Source organism: Ornithorhynchus anatinus, chromosome X1 (genome assembly GCF_004115215.2).
Source record: "Ornithorhynchus anatinus isolate Pmale09 chromosome X1, mOrnAna1.pri.v4, whole genome shotgun sequence".
NCBI classification, from domain to species: Eukaryota; Metazoa; Chordata; class Mammalia; order Monotremata; family Ornithorhynchidae; genus Ornithorhynchus; species Ornithorhynchus anatinus.
This window is the reverse complement of record NC_041749.1, coordinates 24,433,968-24,460,517: the sequence shown is the minus strand read 5'-3', so window position 1 is coordinate 24,460,517 and position 26,550 is coordinate 24,433,968. Positions and strand designations below refer to the sequence as shown.

Below are 26,550 nucleotides of genomic sequence, written 5' to 3'. Positions count from 1 at the left end.
GTCCCAAAGACTTGGAGACTAGAAGCCTGCATGAAGAACTGAATATATCTGGTTGTATAAATTGCTAGTGGTGTATCTGGTTGTATAAATTGCTAGTGGTTAGATTAGTGCTGCTTGTACCCTCAGTTCTAACAGGCATTTTTTTGTTGGGGCAGTCAGAGCAACAATTAGTAGATGGTCAAGTTATAGAACATAGCAAAGTGTGTGCAATATTTTGCATAAAGAATTTATCTCCAATCAAAGTAACTTCAGCATAGTGCTAAAGCTTCCCTATGCGGCACTAAGCCAGCAGAAAGTTGTCAGGATAGCTGCCCACATTAACTAGTTATTTCTACTGAGTATTTTTTTCTAGCATGCAAAATGATGTAGGTAATTTTTTGTCAAAAAGTATTTAATAGTATTTATTATTATGTATTATAATAATTTTATAGTATTATTGAGCACCCACTGTGAAGAGGTATCTGTACTGTTACCTAATGCTTTGATCGATTACAGGAGAGTTATAGACATGATTGATACCTGGCTTTAAGGAATTTTCAATCTAGCAAAGAAACTAAAATACGGATAGTAGGGAAAGGAAAACTGTATGTGTATATTAATGAGTATTTAGAAAATAGGGTATGAAAATATATATGAAAGCACTAAAGATGGCCTGAGCAGTTGAATGTATAATAAGGCAGTAGTTATGGGGAGGCACCCTGAGAAGAGGAGAAATTAATTGAGAAAGGGCTCTTAGAGGAGATGTGATTTCACAATGACTTTGTAATAAGAAGAGCTCTGTTCTGGCAGGCTTGAAATGGGAAGGAGTTCCAGGAAGAATTTCCAAAAAAGTGGAAGTGTTGAAAGTGGGATATATGAGAATGAGGCACAATAAGTTAATTATCTTGAGCGGAATGAAGAGAGACCTGCAGTGTAGTGGGGGAAATGTGTGATGCAAGAGAGCTACTAGAATGCAGTTTCAGGCCCCCACCATAGTGAAGTGTGGGTTAGACTTTAGTGGGTACGCTGATGTCATATAGTCAAACTTTACCAGTAGTTTTATACCCACACACGCACAGAAATATACATGGGCTTTTCTTGGACATTCATTCCTTTTTATTATCATTAGAATATTAATTTCAGACATGTGTTTGATTGTAGATGTTTCCAGTTTCCAGGTAGTGGCCATGTAAGAATTGATAGTTGGATGCAAAATTAAAATCAAAGCTAAATAAAGTAATCCCCATAACAACCTTCTATTGAGCAAGTGAAATTATTTCTTCAGTGCACTATATATTCATGTCCCTTCACACTCTGTCACTGATACATGATAGATATAATTTTAATTTAACTTAAAAATAATTATCAAAAGACATAAGGGAGTCTTAGTCCTAAAGTCATTGAATGAAAAATCGACCTGCAGGAGGAATAGATCTGAATTTTTATGTATTTCCAAGACATTTGACAGTTGAAATGTGCTCGCTATAGTTACCAGACAACTTTTTGATAGCCTTTCTATTCTCCAAATTACCTAGCCAATAGTGTTGGCTGTTCATAGTAGAAATGCTCAGTGAAGCTTTACCAATTAGAAGAAATGAGAAAGCTAATCATAAGAAGAACATTCATATTAAACAATTTCTAACTTTTTTTAGATATGCATACAACTAAATCCCTAGATTGCTTGGATGTAAAATGGAAAAAAAAACAAACCGAGATCTTTGTGGAATAGCAATACATCATGAAAGAATTTTTGATGTGCATGGTATTCTTTTTGTATACTGTTTCTTTGATCCTTGCTTCAAAGATCTTATCGATAAAATGGAGAAGTGCAAAACAAAAATGAGACCTATTAGCAAGAAAGGAGCATCAACAATTTTTATTCAAAGCCCAGTGCTATTACATCAATTAATTACTAGAACTATTCAAGGAAATTAAATAGATGGATGCAGACAACCACCTACTTTACTCTTTAAATGTCCACAAGCATGTTGGGATTAATGCACTATTGAAAAGATCAGATCAAAATTTGAAGAAACGTAGTTCTTAAAAATGAGGCAAATACTTTTATAAGGTAATTACTTATTCCAGGTTCCAGCCTTCTTTCTACCACCTGTCATTCTCTAAACACCTGAATTTTATGAAAGATCAAATTATTAGCATAGCATATCAAAGTAGAACAAGATTTTCTGTGTGTTCCATGCCTTTTAGACACAAACGTTAGCGGAAGGAAAAAATACAAGATATATCTTATTAAGAGAGATACCATTCTTTCAAAATGGTCAAATGTCTTTGTCCTACATAGTCTTTCTGAAATTTTCCTCGTTGATCATATCACTTTTTAAAATTGTAATTAGGGTCAAGCTACCTCCGTTCAGGAGGATGTTCAGAGTCCCTTGGTGATCTCCCTGGGGGAGATTCTAAGCATGGAATTCCAGAGTTTTGTGACCTCCCTAGATGATAAAGTTAGGACCTTTTCTGAGTAGTTCTAAAAGTGTATCATCCCACATTGTATCAGAAAAATATCTAAATATCCTCCATAGTCCAACTCTAACTGCAATATGTCATTGTCACTTTTAGTTTAAATTCACATTTCTCTACTTTGTAAAAGTGAGCATGCCAACGTTTGATAAGGATGAAGAACAGGTAAAGTGAAGCTAGATAAAATACAAATCTGTAAGTGGGTTAAGAGGAAATGATACAGAACTAAAAGGAAATTAATACTTAATTTTAATTAGAAGCTAAATTAATGCTGGTTATATGAAAACAAAACTCTACCCAATTACTGTTTTTCTCAGGCATACTTGTTAAAGCAAAAGAATGATGGAAGCTATGCCAGGAAATTCCCAGAAGGGAAAATATAACCTTCACAGAACCCATTGTTCCTAGCTAAGGAAATATCCTTTAAATAAAATAAAATCCATAATGTTAAAAATCTACATTACAAAGCTTTCCAGTACTTTTTGTGTATTAGAAGAAGATTTTTATTCATGTTGCCTGTACATTCTATTCCATTGGTCAAATACTCCATTTTTATAATAGCAGCTTCAAACTACAAACTGCAGTGTATCAATCCAAAATTTCAGATTGAATTGAAGAGTAGGATTTGCAATTTCATCACTTGGATTTGATTTTAGACAGTGTTATTAAAGAAATATTGGACTATAATTCAGTCTTTTAGGAGAGATTTCAAAATATTATTATTGTATTCCTTCATGTTCAGATAAATTTTGTATTCGATAATCCTAGAGTCACAAAATAGTAACAATTTGTTTAGTTGGTAATTTTAGAAGTTGTATTTTGTTCCTTTCTTGGTTCTGGGTCCTTGAGGAGTTAGAAGAAGACATGACTCTCACTCACAGCTGCCTTCTTCAATTGGTAAAATAACTAGATTGTCCTTGATTTTCAAGTGGAGTCCTACTTCATTTCTCAGCTCATGTGAGGAGTCAGTAGTCCAGAAGTGGGCCTTGGAAGAGGAGATAAAAAGAGGAAAGAGAGAAAATTGGAAAGAGAGATAGAGAGAATGGTCCTGGGAGTCAGAGGAACTGTCTTCTAATCTCTGCCCTCTAGACTGTAAGTCCGTTCTGGGCAGGAATATCTCTATTTGCTGTATTGTACTTTCCAAGCACTTAGTACATTACCCACAGTTAGGACTCAATAAATATGATTGAATAAATGAATTAATGATTGCTCTGCCACCTCTCTGATAAATTGGCTCAGTTACTTAACTTCTCTGTGCTTCAGTTATCTCATCTGTAAAATGGGGATTAGTTAAGACTGTGAATCTGATGTGGTATAGGGACTGTGTCCAACCCCAGCACTATATACCCCAGCACTTATTACAGTTCCTGGTACATAGTAAGTGCCTAACAAATGCCATTTAAAAAAAGAGGCAAAGAGACATTCATTCATTTAATCATATTTATTAAGCACTTATTGGTACAGCACTATACTAAGCAGTTGGGAAAATACAGTACAACGATAAACAATGATAATCCCTTCCCACAATGAACTCACAGTTTAGAGGAGAAGAGACAGACATCAATACAAATAAATAAAATTACAGATATAAGCATAAATGCTGTGGTGTGGGGCTGGAGCAAAGAGGAAGAGAAAAGGGAACAAGTCAGGGTGACAGAATGGAATAATAAGGAGGTGGCATAAGCACAGTTACAAATGAGAGAACATTGACATGGATTCTTCCTTCTCCAAAGTCTTTTCCATGGTGGGAGAGAGGGATAGTAGATTTAGCTCATACACCAATAATAACTGCACTGTGGTTGGTTTGTTCTGAGCTGATCCACTTAGGGCCATCAATCTTTCCCAATCCTCCTGATAAATTTGGTCCAAGTTTAGCTTTGACTCTCACCACCTCCTGAGGTAGAACATAACACTCTGGATAAGATAGTACTAGATCTGGATAGTCAGTTTGATTTGATGCTAGTGTTCTGGCTCTCACTAGGCTGGGTAGTCAACCTTATTTCTTTAGTTTACATGAATGACAATCCATACCAAAATGTCCAAACCCTACTTTTTCCTCAATATCAAACATATACACACTTAAAGATTAAATAGATATTAGCTGGCAAGTTAAAATCTCTGTTCCAATTCTATTGTAAACCTAACAACTACCATAAAATGTGTGTATTCTTCCTGTGCAAAAAGTAATCATCAATTTTATCACAGACTTAAGCATACAATTTGTTCTTTGTTTATACCGCAATTACTGAACATGGATTAATAATTATAATTCCTGAACCTAATAATTTATTCATTAATATTTTGCCCCTGTCATGTCTTTAATTTTTGCAATTAATTGTTTTAATAACAGAAAGGTTAATTGCACTATTCATCAGAATTGCTTGCTCTGAAATGCTAGACAAATAAGAACCTTACAGATAAAGGGCATACTGACTAATCCATGCTGTCATTCTTTCTGAAAAGTAAACTTGTTAAAATGGTCTAGTAGATGTTTTGAATTGACCAAATTTGGGGGTTCAGAGCTGTTTATGTAAGGAAAGTTAATGAAAATGACTCATCAATTGCATAAAGCATTCCAGTTATGCATATTTGTGCTTCATCTTTGATTTTAGTTTCCCAATTCCTAGTCCACTTATCTGGTGTAAAGGATTAGGAAAAGCATTTGTTATAGGACTGTGAAAGGGTTGTTATTTGTGTTTCATGAAATTAGTGGTTGTGTGAGGAAGCAATTTGCTCAAGTGGGGCTTTAATATGGGTGTGTTGGTGACTTACTTGATGGAGAATGAAAATGAATTAGGGAAAACCTTCTAAGGACCAAAAAAATCAATTTTCTCCCTTCTTCCCCTCTTCATTGATACCTAACAAACATCAGTGTTTGTGCGTAATTGCACAAATAATAGCGCTTGCTTAGGCAGATACTATTCTTGGCATGACTCACTGTAGACAGGAAATGTGTCTGTTTATTGTTATATTGTACTCTCCCAAATGCCTAGTACAATGAATTGCACATGATAAGTGCTCAATAAATATGATTGAATGAATGAATGAATGAATGAATTGTTCCTAGGATAAGCTTATTGCATTTTTACGAGTGTCCACTGGAGGTACATTTGTACCTCTGTGATTTATTTCTCAAAGCTTCCACACACTGGACTGGTACCTGCTCGGAGTATTTGATGCCCAAGAAAACTCGTCTATTTCTCATTTCTTAAAAAAAAAACTAAAAACTCCTGCCCTACTTTTTTTTCCTGTTCCTTTTGTTTACCTGCTGTATTCACTGGTTTAAACTGTCATTTTTGCTTGACTGCAAGCAATACTAGCTTCAGTATAAATGAACATGAGTTCAGCATAAATAAATACTTAGGAGAATTGTCTGTCCTCAAAGAGTGTTAATAGGAACTTTTCAAATGACCTAATTTCCTCAGTGAAGACTAAAGTGGAACTCCAGCAATCTGTATCCAGCTGACAGAGAAGTTAAAATACAGTGTTATCTCTAGACTGTAAACCCACTATGGGCTGGGAGTGTGTCTGTTTATTGTTATATTGTATTCTCTCAAGTGCTCAGTACAGTACCTTGCACAAGGTAAACTCTCAATAAATACAATTGAATGATGAATAAGCTTGTTGTGGGCAGGGGATTAATCTGTTTATGGTTATATCGTACTCTCCCAAACACTTAGTACAGTGCTCTGCATACAGTAAGTGTTCAATAAATATGATTAAGTGAAAAATATGATTGAGTGAATTACTCTGTATCTACCCCAGCACTTAGAACAGTGCTTGGCACATATTCAGTGCTTAACAAATACCACGTTTTTTATTATTATTATTGTTATTATTAATCAATAATTGATAACCTTCCCTATTGGTTTAGGAAGTTTCAGATTGCAGCTTGCAGATTGAAAGCCTGGAGGGAACAGGTAACCTTGAAAACATTTTAAAAAATTAATAAAAGCATGTTGTACATGTCCATTTATGGGTAAACTTGTTTGGGGGTGGGTAGGAGGAGGGTGTATGGGAAGATCCTATAGATTGGAAGGGAGGTGGGTTCCTGTGCATCTTTAATATCTGCCTAAGGGTCTCTTCATTTCTCAGTTAGCCAGGCTGAAAACCTTAAAATCAGAGGGATGTGTCACTTCGTGCTGCTTCGGGGAGACCATCACTACCATTTCTCAGATAAAGGCATTTATATTTTCTTTCTTTGCTTGCTCTGACCTTCTTTGGCCCATTCTCCCAACTTGTCTAGTCCTCTTTTTAACTCATAGACATTACATTCCTCACAGCTTTCCTGTACGCTGTGGTTAATACACTTTTAAAAAGGGGAGAAAGAGGGAAAAGAAAGATAATGTGTTATCTGAGTGGCAGGTAGCGGTGCCTTGATGATTTAGATTGAGATTATTTGTGTTCTTGAAACTGCATAGGTTAAGGCATGAGGTGAGGGATGGGTGTTGCCAACTCTTGGCTTGCCCTATCAGATGGGGAAATGGTTTTGCTTGTTTCTAAAATAGTTCTAGTGACACTGGAACAAAATCTTTAAATTGAAGTACCCCTTGAAACTAGGGTAATTTAGAACAGCTAATTCTGTTATTAAGCTCTTAAGATTTTACTCTGTATCTAACATTGTGCAAAGAATTGTACTACATAGAAAATATTATATCACACATCATTACTGTCCCACATGGGGCTCAATGTTTGAGGTTAGACAGATAAGGCAATGGTAACAGCAAATAAGCAACAGAATCAACAACATCTAGACAAGTAAGAATAAATCATAGAGGTGGAAGTTCTCAGACTTCCCACTGCTTAAAGTAAACAACCCTCAGTTGCAAAGCATTGCAGTTTCTCCAGGGTTCTTGTAAATTCTGACTCTGCACATTCCAGGTCCAATGGTCATGGCAGAAGCCATGGCTGGTGGCAGGCTCAGGTCCGAGAGATATGCTTGCAAGGAGGCTCTGAGCATGTGATTATTGGCTGAAAAGCCAATTCCTTCTCACAATACCTAAATGCCCTTGGTTTTGGGAATGGGGTGGGGGGCAGGGGGATATGGCCCTCTTTTCCCAAACTATGACCTGTTAACAATAGGAATCCTAAAGTCTTTATGCTTGGCATTTATAAGTCCATTTGGAGTTTTCAAGAATATATAGAAGACCGTGAATTTACTTCAGCTTTGGCATACATCATCCATCTGACCATATCCTTAACTGGTTTTTTGTGTCATGGATAAGGCTTCAAAAAAATGCACCTTCCTCAGGGTCTTGAGAAACTTCAAGAAATTGAAGATTCATTTATTGCTCTACTGAAAGTTGCTTTCTGATCATGGAGTCATTCATATCCAACTGTTCATTCATTCATTCATTCAATAGTATTTATTGAGCGCTTACTATGTGTAGAGCACTGTACTAAGCACTTGGAATGAACGAGTTGGCAACAGATAGAGACAGTCCCTGCCGTTTGACGGGCTTACAGTCTAATCGGGGGAGACGGACAGACAAGAACAATGGCAATAGAGTCAAGGGGAAGAACATCTCGTAAAAACAGTGGCAACTAAACTAATCCTCATATTAGTAAATAACAGCTCTCCTAGCTTATTGAATGCTGGTGTTTTGTAGATATTCATTGCTCATATTGAGCTAAAAGTGATTTGTTTTCACTTTATGGCTGCTTTGAAATTGGCACAGAAGATTTTTCATATGTTTTCATTCTCAAGGACTTTGTCTTCCAGACACTGGACTGTAAGCTTGTTGTTGTCAGAAAACAAGCCTGATAACTCTGTTATATCGTATTCTCTCAGGCACTTAGTACAATTTTAGGAACACATTAGGCATTGATTGATTGATTGGAAGAGTTTAGGTGTCATTTTTCAATACATTGGTTTTAGCAGTAGTTAGAATTTGGGACAGGGCCCAGCAACAACATGCTTTTCAAATGAAATGACTCTTTTTCGCTGAGAAGCAGCGTGGCTCAGTGGAAAGAGCACGGGCTTTGGAGTCAGGGCTCATGAGTTCGAATCCCAGCTCTGCCACTTGTTGGCCGTGTGACTGTGGGCAAGTCACTTAACGTCTCTGTGCCTCAGTTCCCTCATCTGTAAAATGGGGATTAAGACTGTGAGCCCCACGTGGGACAACCCTTCCTCCTCTCTTGCCCCGCTCCGGTCTATTCTTCACTCCGCTGCCCGGCTCATTTTCCTGCAGAAACGATCTGGGCATGTCACTCCCCTTCTTAAACAACTCCAGTGGTTGCCTATCGACCTCCGCTCCAAACAAAAACTCCTCACTCTAGGCTTCAAGGCTCTCCATCACCTCGCCCCTTCCTACCTCTCCTCCCTTCTCTCTTTCTACCGCCCACCCCGCACGCTCTGCTCCTCTGCCGCCCACCTCCTCACCGTCCCTCGGTCTTGCCTATCCCGCCGTCGACCCCTGGGTCAAGTCCTCCCGCGGTCCTGGAACGCCCTCCCTCCTCACCTCCACCAAACTGATTCTCTTTCCCTCTTCAAAACCTTACTTAAAAATCACCTCCTCCAAGAGGCCTTCCCAGACTGAGCTCCTCTTCCCCCTCTACTCCCTCTGCCATCCCCCCTTTACCTCTCCGCAGCTAAAGCCTCATTTCCCCTTTTCCCTCTGCTCCTCCACCTCTCCCTTCCCATCCCCACAGCACTGTACTCGTCCGCTCAACTGTATATATTTTCGTTACCCTATTTATTTTGTTAATGAATTGTACATCGCCTTGATTCTATTTAGTTGCCATTGTTTTTACGAGATGTTCTTCCCCTTGACGCTGTTTAGTGCCATTGTTCTCGTCTGTCCGTCTCCCCCGATTAGACTGTAAGCCCGTCAAACGGCAGGGACTGTCTCTATCTGTTGCCGACTTGTTCATCCCAAGCGCTTAGTACAGTGCTCTGCACATAGTAAGCGCTCAATAAATACTATTGAATGAATGAATGAATGAATGACAACCTGATTCCCCTATATCTACCCCAGTGCTTAGAACAGTGCTCAGCACATAGTAAGTGCTTAAGAAATACCAACATTATTATTATTATTATTATTTTTCAAAAGAAATATGTGCCGTTAAGATTCTCAATACAATTAGGACGGAGCAGTAAAGTTTTCTTTCTGAGTTGCAGGTTGCCAGATGTGACTGATTGCAAGATTCAGGTGAGTAGTCACAGGTTCCCTATCTCCAGCCCACCAGCTGTGACTCATTGCAGGCTGCATGTCTCCAACCCACCAGATATAACTGGTTGCAGATTGAATGTCCCTGGGCTGCTATATGTGACTGATCTTCTCCCTTCACTACCTAATCAAGCAGTGTTAATGTAGTATTGGAGGAGGGAGAGGAGAGTGAGGACTTTTTTCAGGGACTGAGTCATTGCAGAAATCTGACCAGAAAGAATTTTCTTTTAAACCCCTCAGAAGCTGGTTGCTGCATTGCTATCAGCCCAGAACATTTAGAAATAGAGTACCTCTAATGGTCATTTTTACTCTTCCTTTGCCATAATGTGTGCAATATTGCTTCATTTTCAAATTTTTCCCCTCATTTCCCCTACCTGGAGGGCAGTACTAAGCAAAACCTTGAGAATGCTAATGGGGGAGAGAGGAGGCTTGAATATAAGGTTTGCAAGCCTGCCAGTATGTTTCTTCTTTCCTTTTCCCTTAAATGAGTGTACCTGTCTCACCCCCTCAGATACAAAGCAAAACTTTGCCTTTCCTCAACCAAAGGGCCTAAGACCTAACACCCCTCTCCAACATTTTCCATGCTAAAGGGGGTAGCAATGACACTTTGGCATTGGTGCCTCAGCTCTGGAATTGCTGTGGAACAGAGAGGAGAGAGGAGCCAGCGAGTTGATTTCTCCTTGAGCAAAATCCTAGTGAGTAGAGTGCCTGCATCCCAGGAAGCAGCAGCAGTGGCTTGACGTGTCTCTACAGTCCTGGTCTGCTGATGGGGTGGGAATTTCGTGTGGGTGGGTCATTGCTTCTTGTTCGTCCAAGTAGGGACACCTCTTCACTATGTCTTAATCTCACCATTGTTGAAACACAGTGGTGGTCTGATAAAATAACTTGCTCTTGGGATCTTCCTTCCACTTTCTCTACCCTCCTCTGGCCCTACCCACTTTCTCAAGGAGAATCTAGGTTGATCTGAAGCCTAGGTGTAGATAAGATAGGTTGGACACAGTTCTGTGTCACATTAGGCTTACATGCTAAGGGAAAAAGATGTAGATGAAGTGATAAATTACTCTAAAGTTAATTACAAGTCAATCTCTGAAAATTAGCTGCCACTAATGATTGTTTAGATCAAAGTTGGCTCCACTGTATGGGAACCTTTGGAACATCATGTCAAGGTGAATACCTGACTAACCACAACAATATAAATAAATGTTTCAACTGAGCAATGATACAATCATTAGTGTGCCACTCCTTTAGGCCTTGTCATCACTCAAATGTCTTTTTCTTCTTCAGAGGCAAAATATTGGAATCCTGGTTTATATGCTGAAGCAGTAGCTTTTCAATAGCCCAGTACCCTGGGGACCAAAGTCTAAGCATTATTTAAAATCTCCTGGGACAATCAATTTGCCAGATATTGGTGCTGCTCTAAAGAATCTGCCAGTTATCAACAAATAGAGGTGACATAAGCACTGATACTGGCAGCATAACACTTTTGTTCTATTGGTAGGCATCAAGTCAACAGGTGCTCACTGAATCATCTGGGAAGTTTAGAAAGCTTGAGACAAAAGATTATGTGATTGCAAAATGGGAGCATCAGACAATTTGTTCCAAGAAGGGAAAACCTGTACAGGAGAGAGCTTTCATATGGAGGACTGATTGCTGAAATGCCATCTTTCTTTCCTGCTACCAGCTCACAAGCAAGAATGCAGCCCCTATAAGTGTAACTGCTGTTCTTGTCCGGACGCATCCTGGAGTTCCAAGAAACCATTGTTATTTAATTTGTATTTGATAGTTCTTTTGCTGTTTCTTTGGTCAGTTTGGTCCAAAAATTATGCTCCGTTGGCAAGCCACTTTAAATGAATCTGGCAATTTTAGAATACACTTCCTAGTTTCCTTTTCCATTTTAGTGAACAGGGTTCCTAAATTGGGCAATTGAGTGGGTCAGGATATATTGTATTGTACAATGTTACTGGTTCTTATCAATGTGGCCATTACCCTGGTTTAATTACTAGTCTGCACACAATAAGATCTCAATAAATATGATTGAATGAATGAATACTTTTATTTAGGTTCTCGGCTTTCTTTTTCCAAAATTGGTAATGGGTTACACTTAGCTACCACTCACTCACTTGGTCCACCTTTGGCATGTTTACAACCTTTGGCAAGAAAAACCGAGTTCACTAATGTAGTGGATTTCCTCCTACATTTAATTCTAGGCCTCACCCAGAATTCTTGGAAACTAATGAGGGATGAGAACCTCAACTGACGTATCCATTAGCATACATGGGATTAAGAATGGCAGGATCACATTGATGCCTTTTTCAATTCCTCAAGTTAAAACTTGCCAAGTGTTGGAAATGACAAGTGGTACCTCTCCTGCCTGTCCTGGGATAGAACTTGTTCCCAGCTCTTGGCAAGCAGGGGAAAACTGTGATCCTCAGGTTCATGTAGAGGATGATCCTCCAAAATAAGATTTATATTATTTGTATAATGCAAAACTTACTAATTTTGTATTTGGACATAAAATTGATATAGGTGTAATATCTGTTATGTGATTTTGGAGAAGTCATTTAAACTTCTCTGTGCCTCAGCACCCTCATCTGTAAAATAAGGATTCAATGCCTGTTCTCCATCCTGTTTAGACTGTGAGTCTCATGAGGGATGGGGACTGGATGCAACCTAAATATCTTATTATCTACCTCAGTGCTTATTACAGTGCTTGGTCCATAGTACATGCTTAACAAATATCACAATTAATCACAATAATAACAATATTAGTTTTTCTCTGTTCAGATTAAGGATTCCCTCAGATATTTTCTGCTACAAAATTATCTTAAAAATGCATTTTCTTATGTATATAGGGTGGTAGTTTGTGAAATTGTAAGAATGGCTTATGGTTAAAAGTAAGGGAACACAGAAACACAATTTGTGATCACACTAGTGTGCCAATCATTTAACAGCATGCAGATGATTCAACAACAATATAGTCAGTATTCCTCAAGTAAATAGCTACCCTTTCCATCACTAAGAACTAAATGACTCATTAACTTTTATCCTAAAGGACATCTTTGGGATTTGTAAATTGCCTTCCTCTTGTTTGTCTTGAAAGAGCACTACTTCAAATTGGCACTATTCCACAAATCTCAGAAAGTAAGAAATCTTATTAAAAAGTAGGCTTAAAGCTAAATCAAATATAAATTGTTGCATATTGACTTGAATTGTGTTCTGAGCCTAATTCTAACCTTTAGCATTTTAAGAATGAGTTTAAAATGTGTTTGTCCTCTATATTCATTCTTTGGTTTTCCTTCTATTTCTTTTTCCTCTGCCCTGCTCCATTAGGGGAAAAAAAGAATAATAAACTGAATCTAAATTCCAGTTGTCATTGTAAAGATTCTATCCTATGAGTCAGATTGAGGCAGTGAGGGCATTTGGTGAATTACTGATTAAAATCAGAATTATACATTGTTTACAAGAATGATAATTGTAATCTGGCAGTGAAAGATAGCCCAAATTAAGTTACCTAAATCTGCACTCTGCATAATCCAATAATTAATATGCATGTCAAATTCAACAAATAACTGGTCATTGCTAAATTTCATAGACAAATGTGAATGGTAGCCTTGTATTAGGTTGGCAGATCAAGCCTGGTTATGGAAATATTCAGGCTCTATTGAAGGCACAACTCTAATCAAAGAGGCTGAAGGGTATCTAGGAAGCTGATTGGTGTAACTTCTTTCTCCTGGGAACTACATTTCCAAAGATCCAGAAGACTTGATTTCATAGTCCTCCTTGGGAGAGTGGGTCTTCTGGGAAGAGAGAGTTCTAACCAATCAGCAACCAGGGAAGGATTCATTAAATGGTCTGATATGGAGTTTGCAATTTCCTCCATGTGGTAAGCAGTGTGTTTGGCTGCTCTGACCTGAGAAGTACTGTGTGCTTGTAGAACTTTGGATATTTATGTAAGTTGGCTTTTGTGCTCATGAAAGCTGGTGTATTTAAATGTGTAATGAAGTATAGGCTTTTGGGTTTAATTGCTCTCTTCTCCCTTTGTGTTAAAATTAAATTCCTAAGGCAGAGTTTTCTGCGAATCCTTCCCAAATCCCCAGATCTCTCCTATTTCTTCCCCTTGGCTCTTCTAACATTTTTTCCCCTTCATCTTCTACCAATTTGTAATCTACAAACACCACAAATAGGGTTGAAAGGCCCAGAGAGTTAAATACCTCTTGGAAAGAATTCTCAATGTTTCATTTAAAGTTGGCCACTGAAGTGGGTCACTGGTGGTAGGCCTCATTAGAACAGCTTCATATCATAAAACAGCAATGGGTAACCAATGCATAAGTTTATTTTTTCTTCAATTATGACCAATTCTTTTCAATTTAAGTGCATTAATCTGTTAAAAAAAAAATCATTTTATAAGCATTTGCCAGCTGCATTGTGGAGCTTTTGTGGAGAAGTAGTTGACCTGGAGGTGGAATTTAAGGAATCCTTGTTCTTTAACACTAATTTTTTACTTATGTAAAATAGATTAATTTTTCAAGAATTTACAGTGAAAGTTGATAAAAAAAATACTTTTGAGTAAATTTTAATTTAAATTTGAGTAAATTCTATTTGCAATTGTAACATTTTCAGGTGTTTTTAATTTATCACAGCATTCTCAAGAAATTACTAATTTAGCCTCGAATTTATTACAGATGAGGCTGAAGCTAATGGTGACATGCACAGGAGGCTAAAATAAGATGCTACTTAAAGAGAACACAAATGTTAAGAATTTAAACTTAAATGCAATACTCTTAATAGCACCCTAATTGTATGTTTCTACTTTTCCTTTTTATAAGACTGAGAAATGCTTATGTATCATATATAAGAAATGGAATTTTCTTAGATTTACTAATTTTATGTGATCAGCAAAATCATTCTTTGCATAGAATGATAGCTAGCAATATATAAAGCTACTACTCATCCAAACATAAAGATGGATTTTAAACAGTGAATGGGAGGTTTGATGCTTTAGCTGTGCTAATGCTGAAGGTATCCATTAAATTAGAATACTGTGATATGTTAATTATTTATTGGTTTAAATTATGCATCCTTTAAAATCAAAGACATGTAACCTATAATTTATTATTCATTTTTCATGAAAATGTGTCTTCTCTGCTAGGTAGAGAATTTCTGGTTTTATGTAAAGCCTATTACCACACAAACTACAAGGGTAACCTGGGAAAGTTCAATTTTTTTTTAAACCTGATAATCTGCTGTGAGGCTAAATTTAATTTGGTTAGTCTAGATGTCTTAATAAGAGTTCAAATTATTTCAGTTTGGGGAAGCCTGGTGTCAGGAATGGAGAAATGTTTGAATATTAAAACAAATGGCTCTGATTATAGACTAACTTCTAACTATTCATCTTAATCTCTTCTGTATTGTCTATCATCCGACCAGCTCATAATTCAAGCAAGTGTATCACTAATACAAAACAAATCAGTGTGTTAAAAGCTTCTGTCTACTGTTAATCTTCTCTACTTAGGTTTTGATGAGTTAAGGGATAGTAACCTCTTCCTGGATTTAATTACTTTTTTCAAAGTAATTAGCTGGGGAAAAGCCTAATCATGGCTTTATTCACAGGGTGAAAAAAACTTTATGGTTATGTTTGGAAACTAGTGATGGTCCCAGATGTTAGAGAGCTTGCAGGCTGGTTACAGTGGAAAACAGGTATAATATAAAATCAATATGAGGAGAGATGGTAGTATTTTGGGGTACAAAAGTGAGCTGAGACAAGAGTGACTGTTGTATTAAAAGGATTTGAAACCAGAGGAGTTAACTGAGGAAATCATCCTGAAGTGAGGAGGAGAGTGCTGGAACTGGTATTTAAAGAAGCATAGGGAGATAGAGTGCATCTGGATAAAGACTCAGAAGCTGAAGAGGAAGGTCTGAGTGCAGAGTACTTAATTAAAACCCAAAGTGTAAGCTAGGTTATATTTGGAGATGAGCAACTATTTCCTTGTGTACTTGTATCCTATCTAAATACTGAGTTCAACATTCTCCATATAGTGGTCCACTACTATTGCTTTTGATGATCATCATTATAGGTTGGGTGGTGAGCTTTAAAGGTGGCTCCTGGGAGCCTATTTTGGACTTGGAAGATGATGAAGAACCTTGAAGATCTCTGGAAATAATAGTGACATCATTAAGAAACCAGTATGGTAGCTGCTTTTTCCTGAGGGTCATTGTTTTAGAATGGGGAAAGATTGGATAAAAATTGATTTGGTATTCATTCCTTAATATGGCAACTGGAAGAAATCAGGTAGAGCAAAGAGCTAACAATTACAAATCCAAAACCCTATTAGGACTGTTCTATTACCTACTTCTTTCTCTCTTTGCCTTTATTTTTACATAATAAAAATATAATATAATGTAAATGTATATGATATATAATATATCAAACACTTAGTACAATGCTCTGCACATAGTAAGTGCTCAATAAATACTATTGAATGAATAAAGGCAAAGAGAAAGAGGTAGGTTATGGAAAAGTCTTTATAGGATTTAGGATTTGTAATATATATATATATCTGTGTAAGCTACATCATGTTTGTACCAGGAGACAGATAATCGGTGACTCTAATACTAAAGAGAAAACAGAAGAAATTTCCTACTTTTTTTTCCGAACTCATAATTTTTTTCATAGTCTTAAGCAGCCCAGAATCATCTCATGTAGGGGCAATCTCAGGAATGAAAATATTTAGGGATTCCCATTTCTTCTGCGCTGATAAAATTACATAAATTTATCTTTTGATTGTCATTGTTAGATCAGTTTTTTACTATTTTGCAAACCCAGGATTTGGATGAAACTTCGAAAGGGTATCTAATACATCCAAAGTATGTCTTGTTGTCACAAGCTACCCCACTGAGGTTCTCTCCTATCAGTTTAGTTCATAGATTCTACCCTCTGGAGCTCCTCTATGAGTGGGGTTAATCCCAAGTGGAGGTCATTCTGATAGAGCAGACTCCCCAGCCATAGGGGACAGGACTTTATTGTCAGAACCATGCCAACTGCAGTGGAGAAATCTGCTCTCGTCTCATGAGGCAAAGTCTGTAATAGCAGAGCAACTTATCCCCTAATGATAGATTTCATCAGTGACAGAGCATTCAATGGCTGCCTGATTTGTCAACAATTGACTAATACGTATTTTGGTTTTGACTGTTATACGGCCTAATTTGAACAATAATCATACTTAAAACCTTTCTTAGGATTGTCTGATTGTAGTCCTTCCCCATTGGCTGCCATTGTACTTCGCCTTGATTCTATTTAGTTGCCATTGTTTTTACGAGATGTTCTTCCCCTTGACGCTGTTTAGTGCCATTGTTCTTGTCTGTCCGTCTCCCCCGATTAGACTGGAAGCCCGTCAAACGGCAGGGACTGTCTCTATCTGTTGCCGACTTGTTCATCCCAAGCGCTTAGTACAGTGCTCTGCACATAGTAAGCGCTCAGTAAATACTATTGAATGAATGAATTAATGAACTTCTTTACTGGGAAACTGCAGTCTCCAGTAAAATGGTTTCTGAGTAGGGACCCTCAGCTTATTAGACATCTAATTATTTTGCTGTAACTGCATATATATGAACTAAAATTATCTGTTGAAATACATGTTTTTAAGATATTAGCCACCCTGAATAAAGCTTCAGAAAACTCCTTTTGCAAGCCTGCTGTTTTACCCATCATTGCTTATTACAAAAGATAATAATCATACCTCATAATCTAGGACAATATTCCCTGCAGCATAAACCAGGGTAACATTTAAACTTAATATTTATAGCATGTTCCATCTTGCAGCTGACAGTCGTATTAATGGTCCGCTTAGCAAGTCAAGAAACAATACCTCAATACTTTATAGAGCTAGAAAAGATTGAGAAAACTCTTTGTACACAAATCAGAGGAAAGCACAATTTATCTGTTACAGTACAGGAAGATTAAATACTAGGCCATAAAAATCCTTGTAATCATAGTAACTGGAGTGGAGGTTATTTCTATTGCTTTAGTAAATCCTTTAACTCTGTTTTCCATCTCTAAACAATTCCTGACAAACCATGTGTGCTGTCGCTGTGAATCTGCCTTTGCTTAGAGGTCTAGTGTTGAATATTGTATGTGGCTTATTGCTATTCTTTTGTCACTTTCAGAAGAAGTTGGTGCACTGTGACTGCTAGTTAATACCGTATTAGGCAAAGATGGATATGTTACATGCATCCCTTAACCATCTCATTTCCTGTTACTGAAGATAAAAAAAAATTACTTTCTATCTGATGAATGAGGTGATTATATTGACAATTTTTGAGGCCATGGGCCATTAACTAAATCACTTGGAGTGTCTGTCATCTTATCAGTATACGAATGCAAAATGTACTGGTTGGGGTTATTGAAACACCTAAGTAAGAAAACAGAATAATCTTAATTGTGAAACTTTTTTGGTAGATGTAGAATAGGGAAACCTATGATTTATCTAATTATCAATTACTGTGCCCTGAGATTACTTCCATCAGTCAACTGCCATCAGGGTTTTAATATAAACTTCATTAAGTTCCATTATTCTCTGTAGGTTCTTTTCATGTTTCTACCCAAGCAAATTATTCAGATAATTGAAACAGACAAATATTTCCTTGCATATATGTAATATTGATAAATATGAGAGCCAAAAGACTGAAAAACATTTAATTAAAAGGCAAAGAATATGAAGCCATCAGAAATTTTGTTAGGTATTAAAGGCCCTTTTCCATTCCTAAGAATCTGTGAAAGCAACATCTTTTTCTTGGAATTTATTTAGATTTTAGTATAGACTGATCAATCATCTGTCTTTTCAAAATGTTGAGTAAATCAGTAATTGCTTGACTTGCCCATTACATTGATTGGATTTGACTTAATAGAAAGGTTTCTATAAAGAACAAGGGCTATTTGGTTCAGAGCAATCAGATTTGTTCATTGCACACTATATTTAAGCATATACAGTGCTTAAATATCCTCAATGAGCTATCAGTCTAGAGGTGGAGAAAATGCAGGGATAAGAGGGTAAAGATCCCTTGTGTTCAGGGATCTTGCTATCTAGGAGAAAGGGTTGTGGGAAGATCCCTTGAGTTCTTCCAGACTAGCCCTGAAATTTCCATAAAAGCATAAATAGAGAGCAAGGAGAGACATGGGCATCCCTAAAAGCAGAGGTGGTGGTCTCAGCCTGAGCTAAGGCTCAGGCAGTAACCAGTAATCCACTGCAGTAATGACTGAAACCAAATATTTGTTGTGCTTGCGCTGAGGCAAAAAAAGAGAAGGGATATGATGACCCAGGGATGGCCAGGCTCAAGGCGAGGGGGCTGGCACTGCCAAGTCTTTTCCAATACTGAGAATCTTGGGTCCTTTGGGTCCAACTCTGCTAGGGGGATAGGTGGAAGGAAGGAGTTATGTGAAGGTCATTGGGCAGTCCTCAAAGCTTCTAAGGAAACCAAATCTTTTTGAATGCTTGTATTCTTGGCTCTTGCGAAGTGTCTATTGGCCAAGTTTCTTATATTTTCAATTTGTTTGCATAAACAGAAAGGACATTCTTTCAAAATCAGCCCATGTGAACTCTTTCAAGAATGCGTAATGGTACAAACATTGTGGTAGTGTTAGATTCAAAATGCATTCAAAAATTTTCCTGAATTTTTTTTAGTTTTTGAAAATTCCTTTCATCTTTTCTAGTTTTTTTGATCAATCAATGCCATTGTGCACTTACTATGTGCCGAGCACTGAATTAAGCACTTGGGAGAGTGCAACAGTTATCAGATAAATTCCCTGTCCACAGTGAGATTATTTATGTTAGCTCATTGTCAATTTATGAAAGTATGTTACTCTCTATGATATTTGTTAAACACTTACTATGTCCCACGCACTGTACTAATCGCTGGGGTAGATATAAACTAATCAGGGTGGACATCGTCCATGTCCCACATAGGGCTCGCAATCTTAATCCCTATTTTACAATGAGGTAACTGAGGTACAGAGAAGTTAAATGATTGCCCAAGGTCACAGAGCAGATATTGGCAGAGTTGGAATTAGAACCCAGGTCTTTCTGACTTTCAGGCCCATGCTCTATCCAATAGGCTATGCTGTTTCTCAATCTACATTCTGGGGTATTTTATTAATCTATACTCTAATCAAATTATATCAGTCAAATTATGGAAGTGAACATCAGTTCTAACATCTCTCCTTCCTCAGATGCATATTGGCTAGATCCTATTCACACTGCACTGTTTCTCCTTGGTTGACCTTACTCTAAAAATCTATCAATTTTTTTCTTAATGTTGCATAATAGTGATCTGTGTATTGCAGACCTCTTTACAATCACATAACTTCCCAACCAATGGAGAGGGCTGGAGGGAGGAGCAAACTTAAATTAAAAACTAATCTTTGATCCAGGTGCTTCCCCACCATCACGGTTAATTGTTCGATCTCTAGCCCCTGTGGATTGCCCTGTTATGATTCAGCTTCCTTAGCCCAAAGCTAAAGCAGAGTACCACATCTGGCTAGGTTGGTGTAAACGACATTTTAGGCCTAACTTTTAAGTTGTAACATTAATAGATCTGGAAAATGCTCTTTTTTTCTTAGTCTACTTATAGCTTCAGTGTATTGGATAATTGAAAAAAAATTCTTTAAGGATGAATCATGAAGAAAGGGGGTAGCATAATTTTATAGTTGTGGAAACTCTAGTCTGAGTAAATTTTTTAAAATAGGTTATTTGTGTTAATTTTCATTGACGTTTTACTTTATGTAATAATATAAAGCCAAAGAAACAGAATTTAACCCAATTTAATAGGATTAATGAGAACAAATTAGAGTTCATTTAAACTACACTAATTATTTTTGCTTGTGCTGTGGTATTAGAATACTTGGTGGGTACTGGTGTGTGCCCTATATAAAAATTAGAAAATATTAGGTAAAAAGTAACCTTATCATCAGTTAACATATCAAGTGTCTAAGTAAATTTAGCATAGGCTTGCTGTATTGTCTAAGTTCCCACTTATCCAAGTTGACTTCCATTAGCCACTGTGCCATAATGGCTTGTAGGAAGATTGAACAGAAAATTGAATTAATGGAAGCCATTTCTCAATCATTTTTCATCTCATAAAATGATTAAAGCTGATGTAAGAGGGCTCATTAAAACTGAAAACATTAGCTCATTAAAAAGCCATTAAACCATCTCACTTCTCTGATTTATTTTATCATAACCTTATTTAGTCATTGTTTAAAAGTCACTAAATACCATATTTCTCCCCTTATTATTAGAGAAAAACCTGTAAAGAATGCATTCAAGAGCATGTGCCTCTATTTTCATCACCTTCCCCTAACATTAACTGAAGTTTGTAACTCTTTAAGCCCAATATTTAACCAGTAAGAGTTGAAAATCAACTTCTAATATTTACTTGCAATGGAACATGTGAAATAAAAACCAAAATACACATCTTTAGGCTTTCAATTTAGTGTTAAGTTGAAGTTTGAGTTATTTGTAATATATGTAATGTGACCAGAATCTGGAGTTTTTAATTAAAATGACTTGTTTAAGCATCAGATTTTCTTGTGAAGCATAAAACTAATATTCCACCTATTGGAGAAAAAAGTCCTTGCGAAATCCTTACTTGATCCATCCTTACAAGACTTTGGGATTCTTATGCTAACAAAGAAGTTTTATTTCTCAAATAATAGCTGCAACCAAACTGATGTGATAGTTTTTGGTTTACCAAAGGCCAGGTTTATTCAACCTATCTAAGACTGGAGCTGAAATAGTTACTATGTATTAGTTTTAAATTAAAATATTCTCATTTTATTTATATTTTGAAAAGTCACTGAAAATATTTCTAACGCAGGAGGTACACAAGCAGCCACAATACCCTCAGTGTTGGAATTTATAACAGAATGGTGAGATGGAACTATTACATGTGTGATTAGGTCTTGTGATTGAATTGAATAGTGATCACAGTCAAGACTCACTGTTCTGACTTCCAGTTGTGGGTTTAGCTCATTGTGGACAGGAAAAGCATCAACTCTATTAGCTCAACACCAGTGCTCAATAAATACTATTGATTGATGATAGTCTCTCCTGCAATCAAGCCTGATGACTTAAATTTTCCAGGAAAAATTGGACTGTGAAGAAATGCTACAACCAATTTTGATTGATTAAAATGAATCCCTGACTCTATTTGTATTTCATAGACTAAGAAGAAAAAAATTGGACTAAATTTTCTCTCTCTACTGAATGCTTTAACAGGTTCCCATGATTCTGTCCAGTCACAGAGAGGAAGGTAAAGAGAAATGATTGATAGACTGTGAACCCATTTATAGACTGTGAGCCCTTTGTTGGGCAGATTGTTTCTATCCGTTGCCAAATTGTACATTCCAAGCATTTAGTGGAGTGCTCTGCGTACGGTAAGTGCTCAATAAATATGGTTGAATGAATGAAAAGTCAATTAATTTTATCTGAGTGCTTACTGAATGCCAAATACTGTACCTTTTTTCAAAATTGGTATTTGTAAAGTGCTTATTTGCCAAGCACAGTTCTGAGTGCTGCAGTAGATATGATTTAAGTTAAACAGAGTCCTTGTTCCACATGGAGCTCACAGTCTAAGCAGGAGGGACAACAGGATTTGAATTACTTGTTTACAATTGAAGAAACTGAGGCACAAAAGTTGTGAAATCCAAGGGTAAACTCCTTGAATGCAGGAGTCATGTCTACTAACTCTCCATTTTACTGTCCCAAGAATTTAGTAAGCTCTCAAATACAACTCCTCCAGAAGGTCTTTCCCCAATTTACGTGTAATCTCTCTAGTACCCACAGCCTCTTCATTACATCTGGCCAGCTTAACAATTCTGCAACAGTTTTGTATGTATTTTCATTATACTATTACTTAAGCACTAAACCATTAAACATACCTTTTATTTTTTTTCCCTGCTATTATAAACTTAATCTTAGTTCCTCCCCTGCCAGAATATAAAGTCCCTGAAGAGAAGGATCATATCTACTAATTCTATGGTACTCTCCCAAAATCTGAAGAACTAAATAAATGCTATTGATTGTTCACCTTAAATTTACAAATTTTATTCCTTAATGAACATTGTGATGGTTTACAGCACAAAAGGCTTACCATGGGTTATGCATTAAGCTGATAGCTAAAAGTATTGTTCATTTAAAACTTCTGTTATGCAATTTTCTACAATTGCTGAAATGTTTCAAGGGTACTTGAGAAAACTGATAGTCCCTTTTTAAAAGATCCACAGCACAGTGTGGCTTTTTATATTGTAAACCCCTTGAAGGTAGGAAATATGTCTTATCTTCATTATATAGTATACTGCACACGTGTTGAATAAATGCTATTGACTGACAATGAAGCTAATATTAGTCTTTGTACATTTTTCATTCAAATCTTACTGTCAGTTTTTTTAAAAAAGCAGGAAATAGGAATAATTAACATGGGTTATAGCAGTAGGAACTCAAAATAGAATACAGTATTTGAAATAGAGATGTTGAATGCACTGTTTATGAGCACAGTGTAGAGTATAAAGGCAATATAGACTCCCTAAATGTGCAATTATATTTAAGAGGAATGGGGAGGGGCATATGAATATATTAGAGTCCATTTATGCAAGAAGTAGTTTTGAAAGTGTGGCTGATATCTGAAAGCTGGTCAGAATTGTTGGTTGTTATTATTACTTACCACAAGAGAAATCCATAGAAATATAGGAGAATACAGTGAATAGCTTAGTGAGCCCCCCAAAAGAAAAGTTTTAAACGAACTTTTTCAATATCTGATGCTGACATTTTCTATATAAAATCTTGAGAAGCATTTCATCTATTTTATTGGATAAGAGAAATTTGAATAAAATTATTCAGATTTTCAAAGCTTCGATATGATTTAATACTGTAACTGAAAATTTGAGGCTCATTAATTCATTGAGAATGTTTCCTAAAAATTATGGAGTTCATGATATCCAAAGCATCATTGGTCTCTCAATTCAGAAGGTATTTTTTATCCCTAGTCAGAACCTAATTTGTTAATATCTAGTTCATCACAATACCTTTTCTTAGCCATTTTGGATTCTAGTGTCAGCTGGGTAATTTCACTTTACAGAGCATAGGGCATTGCTCTAGGAATGGTGAGAACTTAGAGGAAGAATAAGACATTGTCCTTGACCTGGATCATTTGATCTAATGTAATAGAGAAGATATGTGTGTATATTGTGTAAATATATGTAAATATAGATGGAACACCAGAGAAGGTGGGTAGGTACATTCAGAAGGTGTACAATTTATTCACAGCCATAAATGCTGACAACTTTTCTGCATGACGAGAGTCATCCTGTAATATTGACATTAATTCTATCATATTTCAAGGAATTGGAAAACTGATTCCAATTAATCTTCTATATATCAATATTCCACTCATTTTCTAGACCATGGTAAATAGGAAGAAACTAAACTGTTTTTATTGATTCAGAATAACTGAATCAGTTCCACTTAAACTTTTTTTTCTTCCTTTAGTTAGATAAACCCCGGTTTTATCTCTCATCAATGGTAAATACTTGCCAAGTTCTTATCATCTTTTTTGTGTGTTTTCCTACTCCTTTCCACATTATGCCTTTCTTTATCTTCCTTACTGCAGGGCAACCAGAAGTGACACAGTTCTCCAGATGAGAGGACTGTGACTGTTAAGTGTATAATGGTATTGTATTGACGTCTGGGTTGCTGTTAATCATTTTAAATGCATCTTTGCTCTGGTTTTCTTACTTTACTGCTATTATTCAGTACAGCCTGACATTTGCCAGAACTGGCAGATGGACTATGGGTTCCATGGTTCCTGAATATGTACCAGCCCAGAATCAAACTAGTCAGATCCAGGGTAAATCACCTCCCAATTCTGGAGCTTCCTACTCAGTGAGGAGGAGATGGAAGGGATGCTTGAAGATCTCTCTCTAGATTTGGTTTCATTTTCTGTAACAACATATTGTCTCCCATCTTTAGACTTAGCCTCAGAGCTGATGGAAGCCAGAACAACAATGGATTGGGCATTTGAAAGTGGTCTGAGCAGTTTATAAAGAATTGCCTGAAAAGGGGAGAGACTTGAGAAAGGGAGAACACTAGGAAAACTTTTGCAATAATCAACCTGGCAAATGATGTGGGGTGTAGCTGGGTTAATAGCTGCTAGGGTGGAGAATAAGGGATGGATTCTGGGAAATATAATTGATTAAGAACAGAGTAAATATGGTGGGCAAAATATAGGAGCAACTTGCAAACTTATGGAAAAAGGTTAAATGATCATGGCAATGAGATGTTCAAAGGGAGATTAGGAAGAAAGATGTATCCAATTATTTGTCCTGGATATTTTTGTTTTTTCCTGAGGCCCCCTGAATTAGGTAGCAAATAGTGAACTAGGAAAGCACAACTACCAAATAGATAGTGCATCTTCAAAAACTGTCATTGCCTCTTGGCATGGACTACATATTTATCTTATTAGTGTAGTAAAAATAATGAAATTAAAATCTAACGGATGCTGAAATTTTCTCATTTTGGGGTTCACATGATAGAGGGCAGTAGAGCTGAGGGAACATAAAATCCGGGAGATAAAACAAGTCCTTTCTATTATTAATGGCAAATCTCTGTCTCCTAAAAGGCTATGATTTGATTAAATGGTGAAATAGAAAACACTAGGGCCCTCAACTAAGATGTTCCTAGTGGAAAACTACACTGCAGTCTTATTTGTTTGATATTTTCCTAATGTGCTGATTCCAATATGTTTTAAGTAGCTTTTTTAAAAAAAAGGTTCTAACATAAGCAACTTTTTTTAAAAAAAATCTGTAAAATACCAGTTATCTGGATCCATCAAAAGCATTCCCAAAGCCATAGGAAGTTCAAAAATAAATAGACTGTGATCTTACTTTATAGATTCAGAAAAAGAAATAGTGAATCAAGGTCTTAAATGTCAAAATATTTGCCAAGAAATAATTGGGTGTAGATAATAGCTAGAGAAAGAGACCAGAGCTGAATTTGCTATGTCTGTAGTGTCATTAGTAGCCTATTACCCTTTCACCAGATACCCTTGTGATGATCAGTTCTTCATCAAGAAAAGAGAATCAAAGTTCACCTCTTTATTGAGTAAGTTTTAGGTGAACAACACTTAAATCAATACACTTTTTAAAGTATATTCTGTGAAAAAATAATATGCTGTTAAATCCATGTAAATGGAGAAGGACATTATGACCTTTTTGAAATTAGGATGATTTTTCCTTTACCCAGCAAAGTATAAGACTAACACATGAAGAGAAGTATTTTTTTTTTCCACTAACCTGTCTGGAAGTACCAAAGGAAGTGATTCAGAATCATAAAAAGAAAGTCATAAAAGGTGGGGTCCTAATTTACTCTTAGTTTCATTTCAACTTAGTTCTTGGTTGCCACAAGGCATAAAAGTTATTGAATTGTACTACATTCACCTCATGCTGGTTTCCTATCAAACAGAATATCTGTGGAACACCTCTGCTGAGCTCTCTACATGAAATTGTCCTTTTGTACGTCTCATAATCGGCTGCGATGTGGCCAAGCATCTGGTGGTGACAAGCAGACGTCTTTGATTTATTGGTTAATATCACTGCTTGTTAGTGGATGGTTGAGCAGGAGTCTAAAAGAGCATAAAATCAGAGAGAATAAATTATGAAGGCGCCGAACTGTGCCATTATAAACCCCTCCTTGTCACAGCTGTGACATCTCACAGGAAATGGAGGATGACAGAAACGTTCATTCTTCAAAGGACTAGTACCTACTACTTCAGATCCTGACCAAAATAAAATCGACCAAATAAGCAAAGCTTTCTAAAACAGGAAATGTTTTCTCTGCTGTAGTTGTGGGAGTAAAAACTCCTGGTTTAGATGGAA

At 36.7% G+C, this 26,550-nt stretch overlaps 1 long non-coding RNA gene across 1 annotated transcript in view; it reads left to right on the top strand.

Annotated features, from left to right (window-relative positions):
* The first annotated feature begins 13,508 nt into the window (after positions 1–13,508).
* The window catches only part of LOC114806588, a 62,229-nt gene continuing 49,187 nt past the window's right edge, over positions 13,509–26,550 (top strand). The window contains exon 1 of the long non-coding RNA XR_003754627.2: positions 13,509–13,579. This is a non-coding gene — a long non-coding RNA (uncharacterized LOC114806588). The remainder of the gene's footprint in view (positions 13,580–26,550) is intronic.